The sequence below is a fragment of the Pan troglodytes genome, chromosome 11, assembly GCF_028858775.2.
Source record: "Pan troglodytes isolate AG18354 chromosome 11, NHGRI_mPanTro3-v2.0_pri, whole genome shotgun sequence".
Taxonomy (NCBI): Eukaryota; Metazoa; Chordata; class Mammalia; order Primates; family Hominidae; genus Pan; species Pan troglodytes.
In genome coordinates, this window is record NC_072409.2 from 18,419,148 (window position 1) to 18,442,307 (window position 23,160).

Consider the following 23,160-nt stretch of genomic DNA (forward strand, 5'->3'; position numbering starts at 1 on the left):
AATGTATGCATACTCTAGGCACCAGGCAGTCTTTCTGCATCTTTCCCAACCCATTCTCCATCTGAGCTCACCTGCGTGCATCTGTCTTGGCGTTTATAGAAGGTGGGAGTAAATTTGCCACCTCTATATCCAAATCTCTCTAATTCATACTCTCTCCTTCATCACCTTTTTGGAACCACACAGACTGTCATCTGGAAGAGGCTAAGTGGAACCCTGGAGCTGTCATTATCTCTGCTGACCCGGGCTAAATCCAGGCTCACTTGAGCTGGTAACATCTTTGACATTCTCAAGCCCTGGAAATGACGACTTCCTTCCTTCAGCAATGGGCAGAGGCAGGAATCAGAACTGGTGCGTCTTGGCTAGAAAAGTTTGGATAAATGCCATAGGAGACCACTTTCCTCTTTCCAGTTCAAGAGCAGGGGTATGACTCATTTCCAGGCTCCCTGATAGGAGGCAGAATAGTCTGGAAGCTGAGCAAAACCTGCGTGGTGTCTCCTGGCCAGGGCTAGCACTCAGCTCTGCCCCTAGAAACCCCAGCACCAGTTCAGGGGCATCAGTAGCATTGAGAAACCCAAATCCTGCCTGTCTCATTCTCTTTGAGTCATTGGCTCTGTTACCTCAGGGGCCTGATGTTTAGCCATGTGGACACACACCTGTTTTTGCAAGGCAGTGTGGTGAAGTGGAAGGAGAACCAACATGGGGTCAGGTCAACGTGGCTTCCAGGTCCGCTTGATATGCTGCACTCCCTTCTCTCTGGGCCTGTTTCTTCACCTATAGGTAGCAGTACAGGTTTTCATCCTCTCTCCATATATTTCCTGCATCTGTACTCCTTGTAGTGAAGTTAACAGAAAATATCCTGGGATGAGGTCACTCAAAGTCAGGTAGGAGAAAGTATAGTTTAGCATTATTAGGTACTGCAGGCATTCTAGCAAAGCTTAATTTTTATGGTGCAAACGGCCTGATTTTGTTTTATATGTGTGTCTCCAAAGGCTCTTGCCTCTTGTACTATGTTAAATATGTGTCCCTCAAAATTCATATCTACCTGGAACTTTAGAATGTGATTTTATTTAGAAAGTATTTGCAGATGTAATTAGTTAGATGTAGTATAAACTTAAGATAGGTTTATATTAGATTAGGGTGGACACTAAATCTAATGACTGGTTTCCTTATAAGTAGAGGAGAGGGGACATACAAACGCACACACAGACACACACACACAGGCACACATACACACACACACACACACTCACAGAGGGAAGATGTTATGTGAAGACCAAGGCAGAGATGGGAGTGATGTAGCTATAAACCAAGAAACACCAAGGATTGCCAAGAGCCACCGGAAGCTAGGGAGAGGCAAGGGAGGATGCTTCCCTAGAACCTTCAGAGGGTGCATAGCCCTGCTGACATTTTGATTTCAGACATCTAGGCTTCTGAGTTGTGACAGAATAAATTTCTATTGTTTTAAGTCACCCAGTTTGTGGTAATCTGTTATGGCAGCCCTAGAAAACAAATACACTGTTTCTCTTCTGCTCTCGTGATCCGGATACCATATCCTGCAAAAGAACCAGATGTGTTTGAAAATTAAGTGACACTTCGTAGTCACAAAGATGAAGCAGAAATTATTTGGGGTTGGGAGGGGGCATTGAGGAAAGGAGCTTAAAAAGACCAAGGGAAAAGAGTGGTGCAAAAATTGAGTATGTGCAAAGCGAGGGAGGTGGCCACATGGAGTTCTCGGAGCTGGTAGGACCATGGCCTCATACCCAAGAACAGAGTTGGGGGCATAGCTTGAAGATGTTATGGAGGCACATACAGACTCCTGGAATCCTGTAAGCTCTCTATGAGTTATTATTCCACTGATTAAGCCCTAAGGATAAGACCACATTCAATTGGTTCCAGATTTCACTCTCTCTCTCTATCTCTCTCTGTCTATCTCCATACTAGCAAACAATAAAATGGCTTTGTTGCAGAAAATGTTACCCATTCCTTCCCCCATGGAGGGTTTTGTGCTGAGGCTACATGTGAAGTGAGGTGGGGGATGTTAAACACAGTTTGGAGGATGAAGCCTGCTTCCTCCTTTGGGCTGTCACTGGAGAATCCACATTGGTGGCTAGCATGGTTTGGCTCTGTGTCCTCACCCAAATCTCATGTGGAATTGTAATCCCTATGTGTTGAGGGAGGGGCCGGGTGGGAGGTAATTGAATCATGAGGGCAGACTTCCCCCTTGCTGTTTTCATGATAGTGAGTGAGTTCTCATGAGATCTGGCTGTTTGAAAGGGTGTAGCACTTCCCCCTGTGCTCTCTCTCTCTCTCCTGCTCTGCCATAGTAAGGCATGCTTGCTTCCCCTTTGCCTTCCGCCATGGTTGTAAGTTTCTGGAGGCTTCCCAGTCTTGCTTCCTGTTAAGTCTGTGAAACTGTGAGTCAATTAAACCTCTTTTCTTCATAAGTTACCCGGTTTCAGGTAGTTATTTATAGCAGTGTGAAAACAGACTAATACAGTGGCTCTGTACACAAAAACCAAGGAATGCTGTCTTTACAGTGTGAGTTGGAATTGACTGGAAGCTATTGCCTGTAATCCACGTGTGGACCTGCAGTTAGAAGATCTAGATTTTAGGTATAATCTTCATGTTTAGTAGCTTGCGGCCCGTCTGAGCTTGGACTTTCTCATCTCTAATATGGGCAGGTGGACATTAAACATTATTACAGAGTGGTTGCATTTACTGGTTTTTCCTACAGCTCAGTTGAATCCAGCAGCGTTTTGAGCATAGAGTTTGCTGAACAAACAGCTGTCTTCTTTTATTCTGTCTAAAAAGGTTCAGTCCATTGCTCAAGTATGAGTAAGATTGGTTTTGTGTTTTGCTTTACCTGTTTGAGGGTGCCGGCACCCAGCACCTGGCACCCTGGTGGGTGGGAGGCGGGTGGGAGATGTCTTGGCCTTGGGTGGCGAGCATGGTTCATAGAAGGTGAAGTAAGAAGCTGCTAATCAAGTACCTCTGAGGTGCCCAGGGACCTGGGGAATGGGCAGTGCTGCTTCCTGGTCCCTGTCTTCCCTCATGTGGCTTCTGCTGTACATTGCCTGACTGGTGTTTCTTCTTCCACCTGTGTCTCCCCCTACAATTGCTTCTCCTCTCCCCATGCAGAGTACTTAGTTTACAGCTTAAGTCAGATCACTCCCTGTTAAAACTCTTCACTGCCTTTCCGTTATACTTGGAATAAATTCCAAACACCTTCTGAGGTCCACCAGGCCCAACCTGGCCTGCGTCCCAGCCCCTACCCCAATGCACTTCATGCCACTTTCTCTACGCATCATGGAACTCCAGGCCCCATCTGCTGCCTTGCCCTTTAGGCTCTAGAACATGCCACGGTCTTTCTTGCATCAGACCTCACTGTGATTGTCCCACTCACTTCTGTGTCCTCTCGGCACCTGGCACAATGCGCCCAGCAGGCACGCCGTAAGTCATGGCAGCCAATGCTTACTGGGCACTCAGCATGGGCCAGGTGCTCCTTCAAGTTCTTTACATATATGGACTCATTTAATATCCGCCCCGTGGCAACCTTTGAGATGACGTCATTCTTATTTCCATTTCACAAAGGAGGTTAAGTAAACACAAGGAAACACAACTAGGAAGTAACAGAGCCAAGATTCAAACCCAGGCCATCTGGCTTCATGGGCAGCACTCCTAACTGCTGCATTCTCCTGCCTCTCTGTAAGTAAGTGTCGTATGAATATGTGCAGTGCCTGGGGTGCCTGCTTAGCCCAGTGGATGTTAAGGCTTGGAATGGTGCTGAGATGCTTCAGATAATGGAATCTGGACAACTGCAGCTTCTTCTTTTGCCATCTTGGCTAATGCGCAGTGACAGCCACAGCCTGTGGCAGCTTCATCTCTATCCCTCAAGTGGTCTTCAAGGTGGTGAGTGGAGGCAGCTGGCTTTGGGATAAAACCAGCCTGGGTTGCAAACTGGGCAAATGTCTCTGTTCCTGTGAGATGATTTGGGCATGCCAGCCAAACTCTCAGAATCTTGGTATATTAACAAGTAGAATAGGGATAATGTTTTCCATCTTGCAAGATTGTTGGGGATATTTAGAGTTGTAATTGATGATACTGATTTGCAAGATGTTCACAAAGGGGTGATGCTTTTCCCTTTTCTCTGAGGGTTTTGTCGTGAGCTCCAAGGTTAGCACTGACCTCTTCTGTGTCCTGCAGGGTGTGATTCCTCATGGAAGACTCCAGCATGGCTGCTTAGCCAATCTAGGGCCTGTGTGGTGTGTAGGGGCCTAATCAGCACTGCTGTGTGTTATGTTCTGGGAGAAATTCAATAGGACAGAAGTCCCAGCTATGAAACCCACGTGCCTCTGTCCTCACCACCCTCCACTGTCACTTCTATTCAGGACCCCACCTTGCTGGGATAGTACCTCTGTCAAAGGGGAGGAAATCATTGTGTTATTACTTAAGCTTGTGGAGACGGAGTAAAAGTAGACAGGAATGCATTCTCAGCCTCACCTCTTTCGGGCACTCAGAGACCCAGAAAATGTTGGAAGCAGAGATTGGTTGTGCCTCCTTTCTTTCCCCAGTCCTAACAACCATTCTCCAGACTGGACCCAGAGTCATCTGCCTAAAACACAATTCTGAGAATGGCCTCCCCTGCTCCAAGCCTTCCCATGACTCCCTATTACCTTGGGGTCAAAGCCAAAGCTCCTTGTCCTGTTTCCCACCTTGCTCTCTGAGTGCTTATCTTCCCCCTTGTATTAGTCAGGGTTCTTTAGAGGGACAGGACTAATAGGATAGATGTATATATGAAGGGGAGCTTATTAAGGAATATTGACTCACACGATCCCAAGGTGAAGTCCCACAGTAGGCCACCTGGGAGCTGAGGAGCAAGGAAGCCAGTGTGAGTCCCAAAACCTCAAAAGTAGGGAAGCTGACAGTACAGCCTTCAGTTTGTGGTCAAAGGCCTGAGATCCCCTGGCAAACCACTGGTGTAGGTCCAAGAGTCCAAAAGCTGAAGAACCTGGAGTCTGATGTTTGAGGGCAGGAAGCATCAAGCATGGCAGAAAGATGGAGGCCAGAAGACTCAGCAAGCCTAAGTCCTTCCACATTCCTCTGCCTGCTTTTTTCTCCTAGCTGCACTGGCAGATGATTGGATGGTGCCCATCTAGATTGAGGGTTGGTCTGTGTCTCCCAGTTCACTGCCTAGAATGTTCATATCCTTTGGCGACACCCTCACAGACATAACCAGGAACAATACTTTGCATACTTCAATGAAGTTGACACTCAATATTAACCATTGTTCTCCTAAACTTCCCCCAGCTGCTTGCACCTGATCTAGCCATCTTGAACTCTTTGCAGTTTCTCAAAGCACCAAGCTCTCTATTCTCTGCCTGGAATAATCTCTGCTTATTTCTTTCCCAGCAAAGTCCTCTTCATCATACAAGACTAACTTCCCCTTTCTTGGGACATCTCCTCACCTCCTCTTTTCCTTTCCTTTTACTGGATCCTGTACACACTTCTTTTTCTAATTTCAACTTTTATTTTAGAGACAGAGGCTACATGTGCAGATTTGTCACATGGGAATGCTGTGTGATGCTGAGGAAGTCCTGCATACACTCCTATGTGGCACTTATGACTCAGAATGGCAAGTGCTTCCCTTGCACTCCTGTCTTCCCCATAAATGGGAGGTTCATAGAGGACAGAGATGATACTTTTTCTTTTCTGGAGCCTCACAATTTATTTTTTTGATTTATTTTTTTTTTTTTGAGACAGAGTCTCGCTGTCACCCAGGCTGGAGTGCAGTGGCACGATCTTGGCTCACTGTTACCTCTGTCTCCTGGGTTCAAGCGATTCTCGTGCCTCAGCCTCCTGAGTAGCTGGGATTCCAGGCACACACCACCACATCCAACTACTTTTCGCATTTTTAGTAGAGACGGGGTTTCGCTATGTTAGCCAGGCTGGTCTCCAACTCCTGGGCTCAAGTGATCCGCCCGCCTCTGCCTCCCAAAGTGCTGGGATTACAGGCATGAGCCATGCACCCAGACAGCCTCACAGTTTAGTACAGCTCTCTGTCCTTAAGTGTTTCTCAAATGTGTGTTGAATGAATGAATAAATCATTTAATCTCAGAATTTGAGACATAGAAAAGATCAGCTGAGTCAATCCTCTCATTACTTACTAATAATGAAGAGTCTTAACTGGTTGGGATGTAAACATGAAATCCTTAATTTCTTTTCCTCTCATACCTGCTACCAGCTGTGCCTGCTGCACTGCCTTTCTTGCTGAGTGGAGGGTTCTCTTAACCATAGCTCAGGCTCATTCTGGGACTGTCAGTTACTTTGGGTTATTAAAACAGTCTTATTTTGGTTATTAAGAGTCGAGTCTGTTTATTTCTAAAACTCCAATCTCATATTAGATTCAAAGGTCCCTTTACCACTCCACTAAGTCTAGGGTTGATGTCAGTGGCAGAGTGGGGCTTGGGAGAAGAGTTCTACCCTCTTGCGTAAACCTACACCCTCTTCTCTGCATGGTCCTCTCTGGCATTGTGGGGTGGGAGGACAAAAGAGGGAAGAACATGTTTTCTCAAGTGATTGTCCACAAAAATCAAGTTTTCTTCACAGTTGGTTATTAGTGACCTGCTTTGTGGGTTGTAAGCTCAGAGTGGACTCAGGTAACCCGAGTAGTACCTGAGGTACCACTGTTGAGTAACTCAATCCCAATCACATCCTCTAGGCTTTGGAAGTTCCCTGTGTGGCAAGGCTAAATCCTGCAGCTGACCTTCTTCAGGCAGCTTAGTGCCAGAGCCCTCAGAAGCTCCTCTTAGTGCCTCCCCATGGTGGTCCCAGATCCTAATCTCTTTCCGTTCCAGGATCCCAATGCTACGTACTCACGATCACCCAGCTCTGCCCACCCAGCTGGTAAGTCTTGGTGCTGGGATTAAACCCCTGATCTCAAATTCTGATCTCAAATTCTGATCTCAAGTTCTTTTCATTAAATCACCCTCTCTTCTAAGATAATGAGTCAAAATCAAGGAGTGACCACAGTTAATAAATGTATAGAAGTATGCATTTATTAACAGAAGGAAAACCAATGAAAATAACAACAGAAAGAGAATTCCAGTTTTCACTGAAGATTAAGGTGGTTCCTAACAAGCAGTCCTGTTGAGTATGTGGAAATGGGCAGTCACATACGCTGTGTGTAGAAGCTCGTATTGACATCACTTTGGCAATTTGGAATATCTATTGTGAAAGTTGTCAGAATCAGAATAGAGTCACTTGTGTCAAACCCCGACAAATGGAGCTGGGGAAGGCTGTGAAGGGAGGAATCTCATGCATTTGCCTGATAACAAGAACTATCACAAAAGATTCAGCAAAAACCACAGACTTGCATAAAGGACACCACAACCTTAAAAAAAAAATTACTTTTGTGAGCACATCTGCCCACCAACTGCCTGTCCAGCCTTGGACTGATGCTACTCTTGTTTTTGATACTTGTAGCCAAGGATAATTGCCTCAAAACAACTTTCGCAGCCTTCCTTCCTAAAGGGTTTCCTTTAAAAACCCTTGTTTTCCTTGACCTCCCTGAACACACCCACATGTATTCCCATCAGAATGCCCATTCCCAAACAGACGTCACTTTCTTTTTTTTTTTCTGAGACAGAATCTCGCTCTGTCACCCAGGCTGGAGTGCAGTGGCTCACTGCAAGCTCCGCCTCCTGGGTTGATGCCATTCTCCTGCCTTAGCCTCCCAAGGAGCTGGGACTACAGGTGCCCGCCACCACACCCGGCTAATTTTTTTGTATTTTTAGTAGAGACGGGGTTTCACAGTGTTAGCCAGGATGGTCTCGATCTCCTGACCTCGTGATCCGCCTGCATTGGCCACCCAAAGTGCTGGGATTACAGGCATGAACCAGCGTGCCCGGCCCAGATGTCACTTTCTGTTAGAGTCTCCCTCTCTGTCTGTTATTTAGGTTTGACACCATCAAAATAACAAATGCAAATGCAGTTTGCCTCTGTAATTCCACTTTTAGGAATTTATCTTACAGATATTGTTGCCCCATTCCAGTTGGACCAGAATGTTTGCTGTTTGTAATCATGAAACACTAGAAGTGATCCAAATTTCCATCAACCAGGAAATGGTTAAAGTATGATACAATGTATCATAGAATATTATAAGCCCTGTTAGTTTTCTTTACCTAGCACTTACCATATGCATTTGTTGCATGTTCCCCCTGCTCATACCTCCCAGACTGTGAACTCATGAAGACAAGACGCATGAGGCATTGTGGGTTTGCATAAGAACCTTGACTCTGGAGTCAAACTACCTGGGTTCAAATCCCAGGCCCACCAAGACCTAAACAGGGTGATTTTGTGCAAGTTGCTGAACTTCTTTACATCTCTATTTCTTATTCTGAAAATAGAGTTGTTGATGGTACCTATGCCATAGGCTGTTCTAACAATAAGAGACGGTCTGTGTAGAAGGCTCTCAGTGTTCCTGGCACATGATGTGCCCTCAGTACACATCAGAATGAAGGTGATGAAAGTGGCACCTCATATAACTCCTGGCACAGTGCAGTGCTCAACAAATATTTGAGGAATGACTGAATGCAGTGTATGCATTGGCATAGAAGGACGTCTAAGATATACTGTTGGAGGAAAAAAAGCAAGCTGCAGAACAGTTTATCTAGCCTTATCCCATTTATATAAAATATATTAAAAATTCTGTTAGGGGTTAAGACATAAATAATATGGAGTGTTTATCTCTGAGAAAGGGGTTTGGGAGGCAGATGGAAAGAGGGGACGTGTTCACTTTTCACTTCATTCGCTCCTGTACCAATTGATAGTGTATTACTTTTAAAATTAAAAATCTATCAGGTTCAGAGGGACACAGGATTAATTCTTCACAGGAATAATTATTTTGATCATTTCAGGATTTTACCTTTTTACTTCAGTCTTCAGTGAGATTAAAAATAAACATGAGGCTGGGCATGGTGACTCATGCCTGTGATCCCAGCACTTTGGGAGGCCAAGATAGGAGGATCACTTGAGGCCAAGAGCTCAAGAACATCCTGGGCAACATAGTGAGACCCTATCTCTAAAAACAAAAAAATTCACTGGACATAGTGGCATGTGCCTGTAGTCCTGGTTACTCAGGAGGCTGAGGTGGGAGGATCTTTAAGCCTAGGAGTCCCAGGTATAGTGAGCTATGATCGTGCCACTGCACTCTAGCCCGGGTGGCAGAGCAAGACTCTGTTTCAAACAAAAGGAAGTGAGCATAACAGAAGGGATGTGGCAAGCGAGTGGGAAAGGCATGGTCTTCCAGGTGATCCTTGCAAATGGTTTGATCCAACATGCTGCAGCATCAGAGAGTGTCTGAGAATGAATTAGTGCTGCCTATTTCATGGCAGAGGCTATGCATGACAAAAAGAGGGACAATACAGTGGCCTTGTCCAGTAGGAATTACTGTGGCAACACAGAAAGGGGCTGTGCTTTGGAGCCACCAACCCTGTGCTCAAGTGGACTCATTCCCCCTTGAACTAAGGCCCAGTCTCCTCATCTGTGAAATGGAAATATGAAGTTTGAATATGCCATAGGGTTGTTGAGGATTAAATGAGATGATATATATTGCTCAGCACATTGCTCAGGAGTCAGCATTCCATGGGAGGCAAATTTTGATAATAATGATAAAAACTGCATGACCTTAGGAAAACAAGCATGTCACAGCCTCTTAGCTTCAATTTTCTCATCTACAAATTAGGATAACAATACCTATTTAACAGGTAGATATGTAAACATAGAAATGTTGTACAGTAAGATACATATATATATATTTATGAAATATTTGAGCCATTTAATATACAGTGTCCAAACATTAATACAGTTGCCATCCTTTTTGTCTGAAAAGCCCTTATTGAACACTGACATTGTTATCACCTTCTCAATAAGGGCAGCACATGCCTCCAATTGTTCCAGGTAAACCATAAGAATGTGACAGGAACTGAAAGCAGAGGCCATAAGTTCAAATACGGGTTTTGAGTTAACTGGCTGGGAGATGCTCTTTAGTAGCAGGGAAGCTCCAGGGAAATGATAACTGATCTCTGTTTTTGATCAACTTCTATATTGGTAATTCAATTCCATCTATCACAGTGGGTTTGCAGAACTGGTGTCTAAGTCAGGTTCTAGACAGGAAAAAGAAGTCCCTTTGATGAATTCTGGATGGTCTAGCTAAAGAGTGTTTAACTGAAGGACCACTTACAATGGGGTGAGCAGGGATAATGGAGTAAACAAGGGAGGTGGAAGCAGGAGAGTACAGCATCAGTGGGACATTGTTTTACTATCTCTAGGGCTGAAGGAACAAGGAGAGGACAAAGGGTTCTTGTGGGGGCTCTATGAGAGGGAATCATGGAGACTGGGCCTCCGGGTGGGAGCTGGGATTGTGAAGGGTGAGGCCATCGCCAGTGAAGTGGTGCTGGGCAGGACTGCAGCGTGGGCAGCAGAAATGCCCATGCTCCTCTCTCTTCCCACTTGCTGATCTCCTGCTGGGCCTCCCATTGGCCAGAGGAGGAAGGCTGGTGATATCATCCTCAGCTGTGAGCTTCCTGGGCTATAGAGGAGCACAGAGAAGGGCTGAAAATGGATCTGGAGAAAGGGACAGGAGGCAGAGGGAGAATCACCTGAACATTAGGCTTCCCGTCTCCATTTTCCTCCCGCTCTTTCCCTCCCTAAACCCCCCATGGCTGCTGGCCAGCCTTCCTTTCTCCCTTCCTTTCTCCCTTTCTCCTTCCTTGCCTTTTTGACTTCTCACTTTCCTTCCTTTATTCACTAAATACCTAACTGTAGTCCCAGTCCTGTCACTAACCTTCTGGTGCTTCAGTGAGCTCATCTGTAAAATGGGAAGAAATTCTCCTCCCTTGAAGAATTGCATGAATTAGTTGAGACAACGATGAAAGTGCTTTGTAAACTCTATCATGCTGTAGAAATGTAATAAATTTTTATTAATATTTTATCCTGGAAGTATTAATGTGACTGGGGTGGGTAATTAGGACAATTTTGCATAAACGTCTTGCTTTGAAATTGCCACCAGAGATTCCGCAGGATTAAAAGGACAGCTCTCTGCTCCAATTTAGCAGTGACATTAAGGTGATGATAAAGTTCTTTCTTCATTTGCGTCTTTTTTTTTTAATTGCTGCTGAAGGGTGAAGAAACGTTTTTTTCCCCTTTGCTTGGAAGCCACAATAATATTTCATCACCACTGCTTACCCTAAAAAATGGATTTCCTTTTCATCCTCAGCTGGTGATTTGGTTTGCATTAATGCCTTTCATAACTCATACATTTTGCTATTAAAAATTAATGCTTGGCACTGACATAAACAAATGAAATTTGTATTATTAATGTTTTACATAGGTAAAGCTGTGTAATAACAGATTCATCATAGCAGACTGTTTTAATTAAAAGACTCACTGGTTCTTTGAACACATATGGGAGACTGGTTTTGGAAGAACCAGGAATGCAAAAAAAAAAAAAAATGACAGGTAGAGAGAGGACATCTCTGAATCCTGAGACATTAGTATTTTGAAGCTCTCGATATTAAGAATGATATCACTTGTAGATATTGTGAGCGGAATGCTTAGCATGGGGCTTGCATTATAATAAGTGCTCAGTTAATAGCAGGACTTATTACGAAGGAGAAAATAAATTGAATGAATATTTATTCCATGAATAATATTGCCCACTCATTTGTTAGTTCAAGTATTTAGTAAGCACTAATTATGTACCAGGAATGGTTTCAGATATTGGGGATAACTCAGTAAAACAAAGATGGCTGCTCTCATGAAGCCAACATTATAGTAAGAAGGACAGATGATATATATCATGTCAGATGGCAATAAGGGTTACAGAGAAAAATACAGCAGCTTCAGGGGTTGGAGAGGGGTTGGCAGGTAAGTTCACAAGAGAAGGTGATGTTTAAGCAAAGGATTGGAGGAGATGAGGGAGTGAGCAAGGAGCCATCTGGAGGAAGTTTGCCCAGGAAGAGAGAAGAGTAAGTGCAAAGACCCTGGGGCAGGGGCACGCGGGCTGAGCAGAGTGAGTGAGAATAAGCCTCCAAGGAGGTGGGTTCTGGGAGATGGGGTGGGTGGGTTGTAGGACCTCAAAGGCCAATATGAGGACTTTGGCTTTCATCCTTACAAGTAAGGTTGTATATATTTTCTCCACCTCACAGATGGAGAAACTGAGGCACACGGCAGCTCACCCACCAGGGAGAAGCCATGTCTTCCAACCCAGGCCTGTCTGATTCTCTTCAGTGTACTGCATTGCACTGTTTTCAAGTGGACCTTAAGGGAGGCAGATCAGTCATCTCTGTCCAAACATGTCCCCATACTTCTAACATCTTAGTCTAAGAAGTTTACATGAAAAAAAAAAAAAAAAGCTTTGTATATCACCTAATTCAACATGCTAATTTGACATATGGGAAACACAAGGTTCCAAGTGTGATTTTGTCGAGTTAGTCAGAGAGTTAGAACCAATGTCACAGAACAACAGGGCCACCTGCTCCCCTGGAGCTAACCTCATCTCATTCTGCCTTGCCCAAGATGCGGGATAGCCTGGTGGTTAAGATCCTGGGTTGGAATCTTTGTTCTGCCACTTAAATGCTGGTTATCTCGGGATGCTTATTTGTCTCTCTAAGCCTCCATTTTCTCATCTGAATAAAGAGATGATAATAATCTAATTTTAATAGAATTATTGGGAAGACATGGTAATGAAGCCAAGTACTTAACACAATTTGTGACACATAATAAACCCTCCATCACTGGTAGCCATGATTGGCATTATTATTTTTAATGGTATCTTATGCAACCATCACAGTTGAATGAGTTGAGTGTTATCTTCTGCATTTTACAGATAGACGAACCAAGCCCAGAAAGGGGAACATTTTACGTAAGGGCAATCAGCAAGTTGGGGGACTGCAGCTTGGGCTCCCAGTCTCCCAGAACAGTGCTCCTATCAGATCACTTGGGCTTTAAAGAACGCTTTTGCTTTCTTCCTTGATGATCAAGCCCGGCGGTGGGCTGCGTTCTTTCTGTCCTGTCTGCCGTCAGTGCTGGGGAACCAGGAACGGAGTTTGAGCATGACTGACCATCACAGTGGTATTGGTGAGTGCAGCATGGTGAGAAAGCAATTTACCAGCTCAACTCCCAATTTTCAGGGGATGGCACTAATGGACTTTTCTTGTCCATATGAAAATATCAGTGACACAGCACACATCGCATCAACTGTGCTTCAAGAGTCCTCATTTTCCTGTGGGCAGAGGTGTCATGGGTGTGAGGGAGTGGGGGACAGGCTTTAACTGTAAATTCATTAGATGATAATCATAATAGCTCCTGTTTATTAAGTACCTATTATGTGGCAGGCACTAAGCAAAGTGCTTTATATACTTTATGTCTCCTAACAACTCTGCAAAGTAGATATGATAGTTGCCATTTTGCAAGGGGGAAATGAGGGATCAGAAAGTATATTTCCCAATCTCACACAGCTAATGAGAGCTATTTATTTGGTCATTTGTCTATTCATTCATTCATTCAGTTGGCTGATCAGTTCTCATTAAACACCTCTGCGGGTCCAGCACTCTACTAGGTACTGAAGATATATTGGTAAAAAAAAAAAAAAAATCAATGCTATCATGAAGCTCATGGTCTAATGCAGAAGGCAGAAAATAAACAATAATCACAGCCATAAACATATCATTATGATTTGGGGGCTATGAAAGGTTCTTTGAGTGAGAACAAGAGGGGCCTAGTTAAGTGACTTGCAGGAGGACTCCCAGTATTGGAGCTGTCAGAGTTGGAAAATGAAGCCTCCTCTGAAACACTCAGAGCTGGGAAAGCCTTGGCTTTTCCCATTTCCCAGCAGAGAGAGACAAGCTTCAGAGGAGACTTGGTTTGAATCCCAGCCCTACAACTTCCTAGTTGAGTATTCTTGGGCCAGCCACTTCACCGTTTTGAGCCTCTGTTCCTATTTTGAAAAATGGGAAGAATATTCACCTCACTGAGCTAGCATGAGAATCAGACGAGATAGCTCAGGAGAAAAGCTTGAAAAGTCAAAAGTGCTTTGCATATTGTATTAATAGCTATGATTACACAAATGAGGGTCTTGCACTGCTTGGGTCAAATGATAGTGTTATGCTGGAATTTCAATACTGTTACAGCTTGGCTAGGGAAACAACTCTGGGCAGGGCCAACTTCTTGTTTTGCTTCAGGTTTCATAAAATCTGAAGGTCGAAGTCTTAGGTCTTGTCTCTTGAATGCCAATAGCCCTGCAGAGAGGACACAGAGAAGGAGTTTGCTCAGGTGAGGAGTGTGTGGGGCAAGAGCATCAGAAACTTAAGTGTCTGTATCCCAAGTTTTCTCCCCAACAAGATAAGGCAAGTTTCATGATGGTAACACTTAGAAGGGAAGTAGGGAGTATCTTGACCTTCTCTCTTCCCCTCTCCTCTGTCCACCATCAGTGTGTCTGGAATAGTCAAAAAGGAAAAAGTAAAAGCATCCTCGGACACCCACTGTCTTAGTCTGTTTGTGCTGCTATAAAAAAGCAGCTGTGCTTACCAGCCACCGACTAGGTAATTTATAAATAACAGAAATTTGTTTTTGACAGTTCTGGAGGCTGGGAAGCCCAAGATCAAGGAAACAGCATGTTCAGTGTCTGGTGAGGGCTGCTTTCTGCTTGCAAGATGGTATCTTGTTGCTGTATCCTCTGGAGAAGACAAACTCTCTGTTCTCACATGTTGGAAAGGATAGAAGGCAAAAAGGGGACTCTCTAGTTCTCTCCAGACCTTTGTAAGGGACTAATCCTATCCAGGAGAGTGAAGCCCTCATGGCCTAATGACCTCTGAAATGCCTTACCTCTTTATACTGTTGCATTGGGTATTAAATTTCAACATGAATTTTGGAGGGAACATGAACATCCAAACTATAGCACCCACCCTCATATTTCTTCCAAGAAAGTCAGTATATTTCTCTGAGTGGTAGGACATCCTCAGTAGGTGACTCTGGATTAGGAAGTGGGAAGGGGCTACAATTATGGAGGACACTGCCTCATAAATGCATATTGTTCACTGACTGCAACAATTGCAGTGTAATTACATTAGTAAATGTACTGTACTCTGCTTGGTAAAGAAATGAAATTTTAATTGCATATGACTTGTCCAGCTCTGCCTGGGTTCCAGGCGCTGCAGGGATGTGTGACCAGTCAGTGGCATTTCTAGGGGGAAGGACCAGGAAAGAAAGGAAATGAGTTGATGAAAGTCCTACTATGTGCCAGTCACTGTGGTTCATGCTGTATAGTCAGCACAATGGTCCCAGGAGACAGCCCCATTTGTAGATGAATACCCTTGGGGTCAGAAAAAGAAGCGACTCAGCTGAGTCCTCTAAAGTAAGATTAACCCAAGCTGTTAGGCTCCAGTTTGAGACTTCTTTATTTTACATTATGAGGCCAGGAAACTAAGAAACAGGAGCTTGATCCAGTTTCTGTTGAAGGTTTAGTTTACCACAAAGGAAAAGGAAATGGATTCTCAGAGTATTACCCATTTGAGATCAGCAGGGCTGAGTTCATAGGAGGGGAAAGAATGGTCATTTCTTTTCAAGGAGATGCCAAACGATGTGGCAGTAGAGACTTGATAGGAGAGAATCCGAGGATATTAGGGTAATCTGGGAAGGCTTTCTGGAGGAGGTGGTGTTGAGGGGTGATGCCATAAGGGATGAATGACTATCTCTATCAGAATATGTTACTCTAAATCATGTCCTTGTCTGGTGCCCAGTGGGCAGGGGCTGTCTTATATATCTTTATAGGTGGCTACCACAGAGCTTGGCACACAGTAAGTGTTTAATAAATGCTGTTAAATAAAATTCAAATCTCATATGAACTCTAGTCACTGCTCCATAACCATGGAAGCCTGGACATTCTGAGGGTTATATGGAAAGAACACCCAGACTTTGGTCGATATCTCTGCTAGCAGCTCTCTCTTTGACAGGAGCAGGATGCACACTGAATTAATAAGAATGATTAATACTACTCTCATTACTACTAATGATTATAACAATATAGATAGTGTAATATAGCCAGTGATAGTAGCTAATATTTATGGAGTACTTACTATATGCCAGGCACCCTGCTAAATATTTTACATATCATTTTCTCATTTAATCTTCACTACAACGTATGAGGCAGGTATTATTATTATTTACATCTTACAGATGGAAAAACTGAGGCCCAGAAATGTTAGGATATTTGCCTTGGATCCCATAACTAAAAAGAGAACAAAGGCCTGAATTCAGGTCTGCTCTGTGCTAAACTTCATAGGATTTCATGACCCTGTACTGTTTGCTCTGCTAGGAGGGCACAAGGAATGGTCAGACCAGCCTATGTTAACCTTCAAAGTCATTGAGGATCAGGGAAAGGTGTTCTAAGAGAAAAAGTGAATGGAGGTTATCACCAAAGTGCACTGATTTTGCTTAATTCCAAATAACCAAAGAAAGCCACATTAACCGAAGTGATTTGATCCAGAACCCCCGCTGCTGAAATGTAAAGCCCAGAATAGTTACCTAAACTTATTTGAGTCCTTTCTCAACCTGCCAAGATGTGAAATGAAGTCTGGTTCCATACAGTCCTTTGTTCGGTATTTACAGACAGATGACTGGCACGCCTTCAAGAGGCTACAAGAAGATAAAAGGAGACCTCTGGGACTGAAATTGGGAGCACACGCCACATTGGAGGGCTTGCTGCTTCAACATCTCCCAAGAATGCTGTAACCACACTTGCCAGGGGACACCGGAGCTGTTACAGTGATGAGAGAAGAAGCCCAAACCGTGAGGAAATTGAGCAAAGCTGAGCTGAGGCTCAGACAAGCGGTACCAAAATGAGGCTCAAACCCAGACTGCTAGGCGCCAACGTGACTGCTCTTTCTTTTATGGGTTTATAGATTGGAGAACTAATGAGCAAACGTGGAACCCAATTTTTTTTTCCCTCAAAGTCTCATTTATCACAAATGCTAAGGAAAATGATTCATAAAGCATCAACTCTCTTGGGATTAGCAGAGTTGGGGAGCTCGGGAATGTAAGAATTTATCAGCTGTCTCCTCTAGGAGATGCTGAACCATGTGGCAGGCCTCATGCAGGGGAGTTCAGGATGAGCTAGGCTAATCAGGAATGCTTCCTGGAGGAGGTGATATTTGCAAAACATCTTCCATTGAGACTGTGAGCCTGGGGTGACCATAGTTTGTTGTTGCAGTGATGTTGGGGTCAAAATCTGGTCACCCAAATCTTGAGATCCTGCTTGATAAATTAGTATTTCTTTTTATTATCCAGAAACCTGAAGGAACAAGATTATCAGTGACAGAGTCAGGGCACCTTGGTAATAGAAACAGAAAGAGCATGGTCTGGGAGCTGAGATGCTGGCTGCACTCTTCATCGTGTGTCACTGTGGGGTTGTGAGTTCTTCTCTGGGGCTCTCAGGCCCTATGTGTGTGAAATAAAGGCAGTGGACCAGATTGTCTCTCAGGTCCCTCCTTGGAATTCAGACATTTTGAATGTTTCCCATGGTGTGATGTGTCCTCATAAGACACAGGTATCAACAACCAAGCAATAAGTGTTTTGTTCGGTCAATGATGCAGTCAGTCGGGAGGAAAGAAGCTTGGTGAAGGGAGCAACTGGCTGGGGTGAGCTGGCCAAGGCAGGCTTCCTGGGAGAGGTGACTTTGAGGTGGATCCTGAACAAGGAGCAAGGTTTTGTTAGATAAAAGATGATTGTAGGAGAGTAAGTGGTCCAGCAAAGGCTAAAGGAAAAAAGTGCACCAGGTTTTCTGGAAACAGTGAAGAGTCAGCAGGAGTGTGAGTAAGGCCACTGGGTGTTCTGGGCCACTGCTTTATATGAGCATCACTTTGCCTGGCTACTGGGCTCAGAGCTCCTCTAGGGAACAGGGGCCACATTGTTCTTTCTGCATTCCCAGATCCTGGCATAGAGACAGCCATGGAGTAGCACATAACAAATACTCATTTAATGACAGAAGGATTTCTCTGAGTCCCCCATATCTAGCTGCATTTCACCAGATAACTTTGAATGAACAAATGGACAAAAGCTGAATTCTGCTAACATTTCACAACATCTACTCGAGAGACTCAAAGGGCATATCTTTTGGAAGTTTGTGGTTCCTGGATATCCTACATGATTTTGGGAACTAATTTCTGGTTGTCAGCCTTCAAGCCATTTTTGGATCCTGAGAGCTCTAAGACCGAGTGCTTTATATAGAATATATATATATGCATGTATGAATTATTTTATTATATATTTCTTCTCTGGTTTTAATTGTTGCTGAGCTCATGCTTTATTTTAATTAATGTTTTAATTTAGTGCATGCACCATGAGGCACTTTCTTGGAGGGTATAATTAAGTCAGAAAAAAATTGGCTACTCCAGCATTGGGGGCTGGGAAACCAAGGCTCAGCAAGGGTGTGTTTTGTCATTAAGAAAATTAGGGATGAATCTGGGAGATGAATATGGAGCACCTACTATGTGTCAAGCAGTCAAGCACAGCTACATGTGATGTGTTCTACAATGTTATGTAGTTCTATTTTAGACTCTCAGCAACCCCGCAAAGCATAGATGAAGAAAAAGACTCAGACGTTTAGTAACCTCTTCAGATTCTAGCAAACTGTAAAAGGAAGCGTCAAAATGTGAGTCCACATCAGTTTGTTCTTTAACCTTTGGTTTGTTTTACCAGACTGTGCTTTGTTATTTGAGGTTACACAGAACTCTCTCTCTATATATATATATACATATATACAATATATATATACACACACACATACATATATGGATATATATATATATATAGAGAGAGAGAGAGAGAGAGAGCGAGTGAGAGAGAGACAGGGTCTGACTCTGTTGTCCAGGCTGGAGTGTAGTAGCACAATCATGGCTCACTGCAGCCTTAACCTCCTGGGCTCAAGCGATCCTCCCACCTCAGCCTCTCAAAGTGCTGGAATTACAGTTGTGAGTCACCATGCCCGGCCAATATTTGCTGAATGGATGAATGAATGAATGAACAAATAAATGCTCAGGAAATGCTATTTCCAACCCTCATTCCTTTTTGTAAACTGTAAAGTGCAACTGATTGTCTGTTACAGCAGAAACAACAGATACTCTACCCACTTGACAAATGAAGAGCCTGAGAACTAGAGTGAAATACTCATCTCCTATATTGTACAGTTTTTTCAGTTGACCGAGAACTTCCATGGTGTTTCATTCATTCAAGACATGTGCTGAGTGTCTACTGTGTACTTGGCCTTTCACAGTTGAATCTTGTGGCCTGCCTGATGGGTAGAAAGCACATGTTGCATTATGCCCATTTCTCAGGAGTGGGGGAATGCCACAGGAAATTATATGGCCAAACTCATTGAGTCTCTAATGCTGCATTCCTACTTGTCTCCCTCAAGTGACCTGCTTCAGGTTCTGTCCCTTCATATTGGTCTGCCTGGAGAATCTTAGAATTTTCATAGGCTTGATATTTGCCTGGAAGGCAGGGGAGAAACTGTTAGTAGGGGAGGAGACTGGAACTATAAATGCCTTGCTTCCTGCAGTATTCTGAGCACGTGCATGGTGTCTGTGACATGGAGTGTGTTTAATAAATACATTCCCTGCTTAATCTTCCCCTTCCTCCAGTGGCTGCCGTCTACTCAGGATAATGTCCAAACACTTGGCATGGCTTATAAGGCAAGGAATGAAAGTGTACAGCTGAGAGGGTATCCTCACTTCTTGCATTCCATTTGCCCTCCAGGCCTTCCCTGGTACTCTCAGACCGGGCTGTCCTGTAAAAACACCAAGTAAAAACAAGTCATGGTCTGTTTTTTCCTCCATGTTCCCAGGAGATTTGGGGTTTCTTAAGGGCAAGGCCATCTCTTTCACCTCTTTACCTCCAATACCTGCAACAGGGCCAGGTGCGTAATAGAATTGTAATAAATGTCTGTGAAAGAAGTCGTTGAATGAAACTTGTTCACTCCAGGAGGCGGTGTGGACTGGAGTGTGTTCTTGTTTCTCATTTGCATTGTCTGGTGCTGGGCCCTCCCCGGGGCAGTGACTGACCTTTGCTGCATCTTCCAAAGTGCGTTGTGCTGCTGGTCTGCAGCTGTGTGTCTGGCATGAGCTCGCATCTATTGCTGCAATTTGTGAGCATCAAAGCCATTTAATTAAACGGGATGGAATTGAATCTGCGAGGTTTTTACCACCGATACTGTTTTCCATGCATGGCCGTTCTGCAAGGGAATCCACGGGAGGCCTGGGTGTGAGCTCCTTGCTCATTCTGGGCCTACTCCCCACCCCCAGCCCAGATGGCATGTGGGGGCGGCTGAGATTCTGGGCACAGATCTGAAGTCAGAGGTTCAAAGCCCCTGCATGTGCGTGTCCCTGTGGGTGGGTCGCGAGCCGCTGACAGACGTGTGCCTCTCCCCAGGAAGCAGCCAGAGCTGCTTAAGCTAATTTTGCTGAGGGGAACCTTGCCAAGCCAGAGGGAGCTTTCATTTGCCTAAGTTTGCATCAATAATTAATCCAACCTGGTTTTACACAAGACTCAACATAAAGTTATTAGCTCTGAGAGCTTTTCTTGAGCTGGTCCCAGAAGAGGGCTATCATGAGCCCAGGAACTGATGACCCAGTGAGGCTGCATAGGTGGCTCAGAAAGTTGTTTTCTCCTTCCCCGTTTCAAGCTTCCTCCATGGCTCCATCCAGGCCTCTGCCATTGATGGCCGTAACCTTCTGAAGTGCAAGGTCATTTCTCTGCTCAGAAACCTTCCATGGCTTTCCACTGTGTCCCTAATTCAACACCAATTCCCACTGGATTTTCCTATATTTCCTACTTTCCCTCTCACAATTCCCCTCCATTCCGTCAATATTGCCAGACTGCCTCAACTCCCTGTCCGTCATTGCCTTGGCTCATGCTCTCTGCACCATATTTTTGTGGGTTGAACACTTACTCATTCCTCAAGGCTGAAATCCAATGCCATCTCCTCTAGGAAGCCTTTTATGATTTCTTCAACAAGGATCATCTTCTTTTTTCCACCTTCCAGAGATCTCTATTTTGAAAGGTACCAGTTTATCGTATATGACAATATTTATATACATGTCTTCATCCCCAAGCGAGTGTATGTTTCTTGTGGGTAGGTAGTAATAATTAATAAAGAAATGTCCACTAGACGTTGGGCAAGGGAAGGGGAAAAAACTGCAAAGGAAAGCTCTAACGAAGGGACGGGGGCAGTTCTGTACTCGCTGTTTCTTTCCCTGGATTGGATTTTTAATCTTATTTCCAAATTTAGCTAACAGCACCATTAGCTTCTGTTATGTGAGCTGGAAACCTCATCTTTTGTGAGCGTGTTTTTTTCCTCCATCCAAATGGCTATTAAGTGTTGTCATTTATCTTCAGGAATATCTCCCAAATCTACCTGCAGTCCCTTTGTTATAGCAGCGGACCTCAAAATCTCTTGGAGGAAACAGCTTCTGATCTGCGGTTTCTGCCTGGGGTCTCCACCAACCCAGTCTTTTCCGAATACTCCCACAAGAGCCTTGCTCCCCTTCTCACAAACCTCCCTAAGTTGGGCCTAAGGTCAGAGCCTCACCTCTCCAACCAGGCATTCACAGCCTCATTCCTCACCACTGTCCAACCTACACCAGCTCCACTGAACTTCCCCTTGTGGCTCAAACATGCCCTGCTCTTCAAGGCCTTGCTACAGTTTCTTTTGTTGAGAAGGTTCTTCCAGCTCCCTTACTCTTTCAACCCTCAAGGCCCAACTCAAAAGTCCCCTGTCCTATGAAGTCAACCCTGTCTTCTCTTGCAGAGTTAGGGGAACTCCTCTTTGCTCCGATAGCACTTTGCTTGCACCTTGATGATAGCAGTAGTCCTATTGTATGATATACAGCTGACCCTGGAACAACGCAGGTCTGAACTGCATGGGTCCACTTTGACACAGATTTTCTTTTATCTCTGCCACCTCTGAGACAGCAAGATCAACCCCTTCTCTTCCTCATCCTCCTCAGCCCACTTAAAATGAAGATGATGAGGATGAAGATCTTTATGATGATCTACTTCTACTCAATGAATAGTAAATATATTTTCTCTTCCTTTTGATTTTCTTAATACCATTTTCTCTCTGGCTTACTTTATTATAAGGGTACAGTATGTAATACATAAAACATACAAAATAGGCCAGGCATGGTGGCTCACGCCAGTAATCCCAGCACTTTGGGAGGCTGAGGCGGGTGGATCACCTGAGGTCAGGAGTTGTAACCAGCCTAACCAACATGGTGAAAGCCTGTCTCTACTAAAAATACAAAAATTTTCTCGGCATGGTGGCAGGCGCCTGTAGTCTCAGCTACTTGGGAGGGCGAGGGACAAGAACTGCTTGAACCCAGAAGGCAGAGGTTGCAGTGAGCTGAGATCATGCCATTGCACTCCAGCCTGGGCAACAAGAGTGAAACTCTGTCTCAAAAAAAAAAAAAAAAAAAAAGTGTAAATTGATTGTTTATGTTGTTGGTAAGAATTCAGTTTAACAGTAGAATATTAGTAGTTAAGTTTTGGGGGATTCAAAAGTTATATCTGAATTTTCAACTGCACAGGGGTCAGTGATTGTTTAAGGGTTGACTGCATTGCTTACCTCTGCATTGTTTAAGGGTTGACTGCATCTTTTATTCATGCATTTGCCCCCTGAAATCTGATCCCTTTGAAGGCAGTGATCATATTTTCTTTGTTTCTATATTCCCTTCTGCAAAGGTTTAGCCCACAGCAGATGCTCATGAAATATTTGTTGAATTGCTACATGAATATTAGAGAAGTTGGACACTAGAGAAGGCAGTCTTATGATCTATTGGGTGAGGAGATATCTGCTATGGTTATCGTCATTGTCTTAGTTGCTATTATTTCTCACCTGTCAAATAACATGTATACTATGCCCACCTGGCTCAGGTGTTCAGGCAAGTTTATATTTCAGATATCCTGATTTTCTGTCTCCTTGAAGAACATTTAGACTTCTCAGATCAGATGCCCCAATATTTTGTTTTTAATGAAAATTTCTTCAAAAATACATTAAATGCCAACTCTATCCTCAGCCCTGGTCAGGTGCTGGGCAGAGTATCTGAAGCC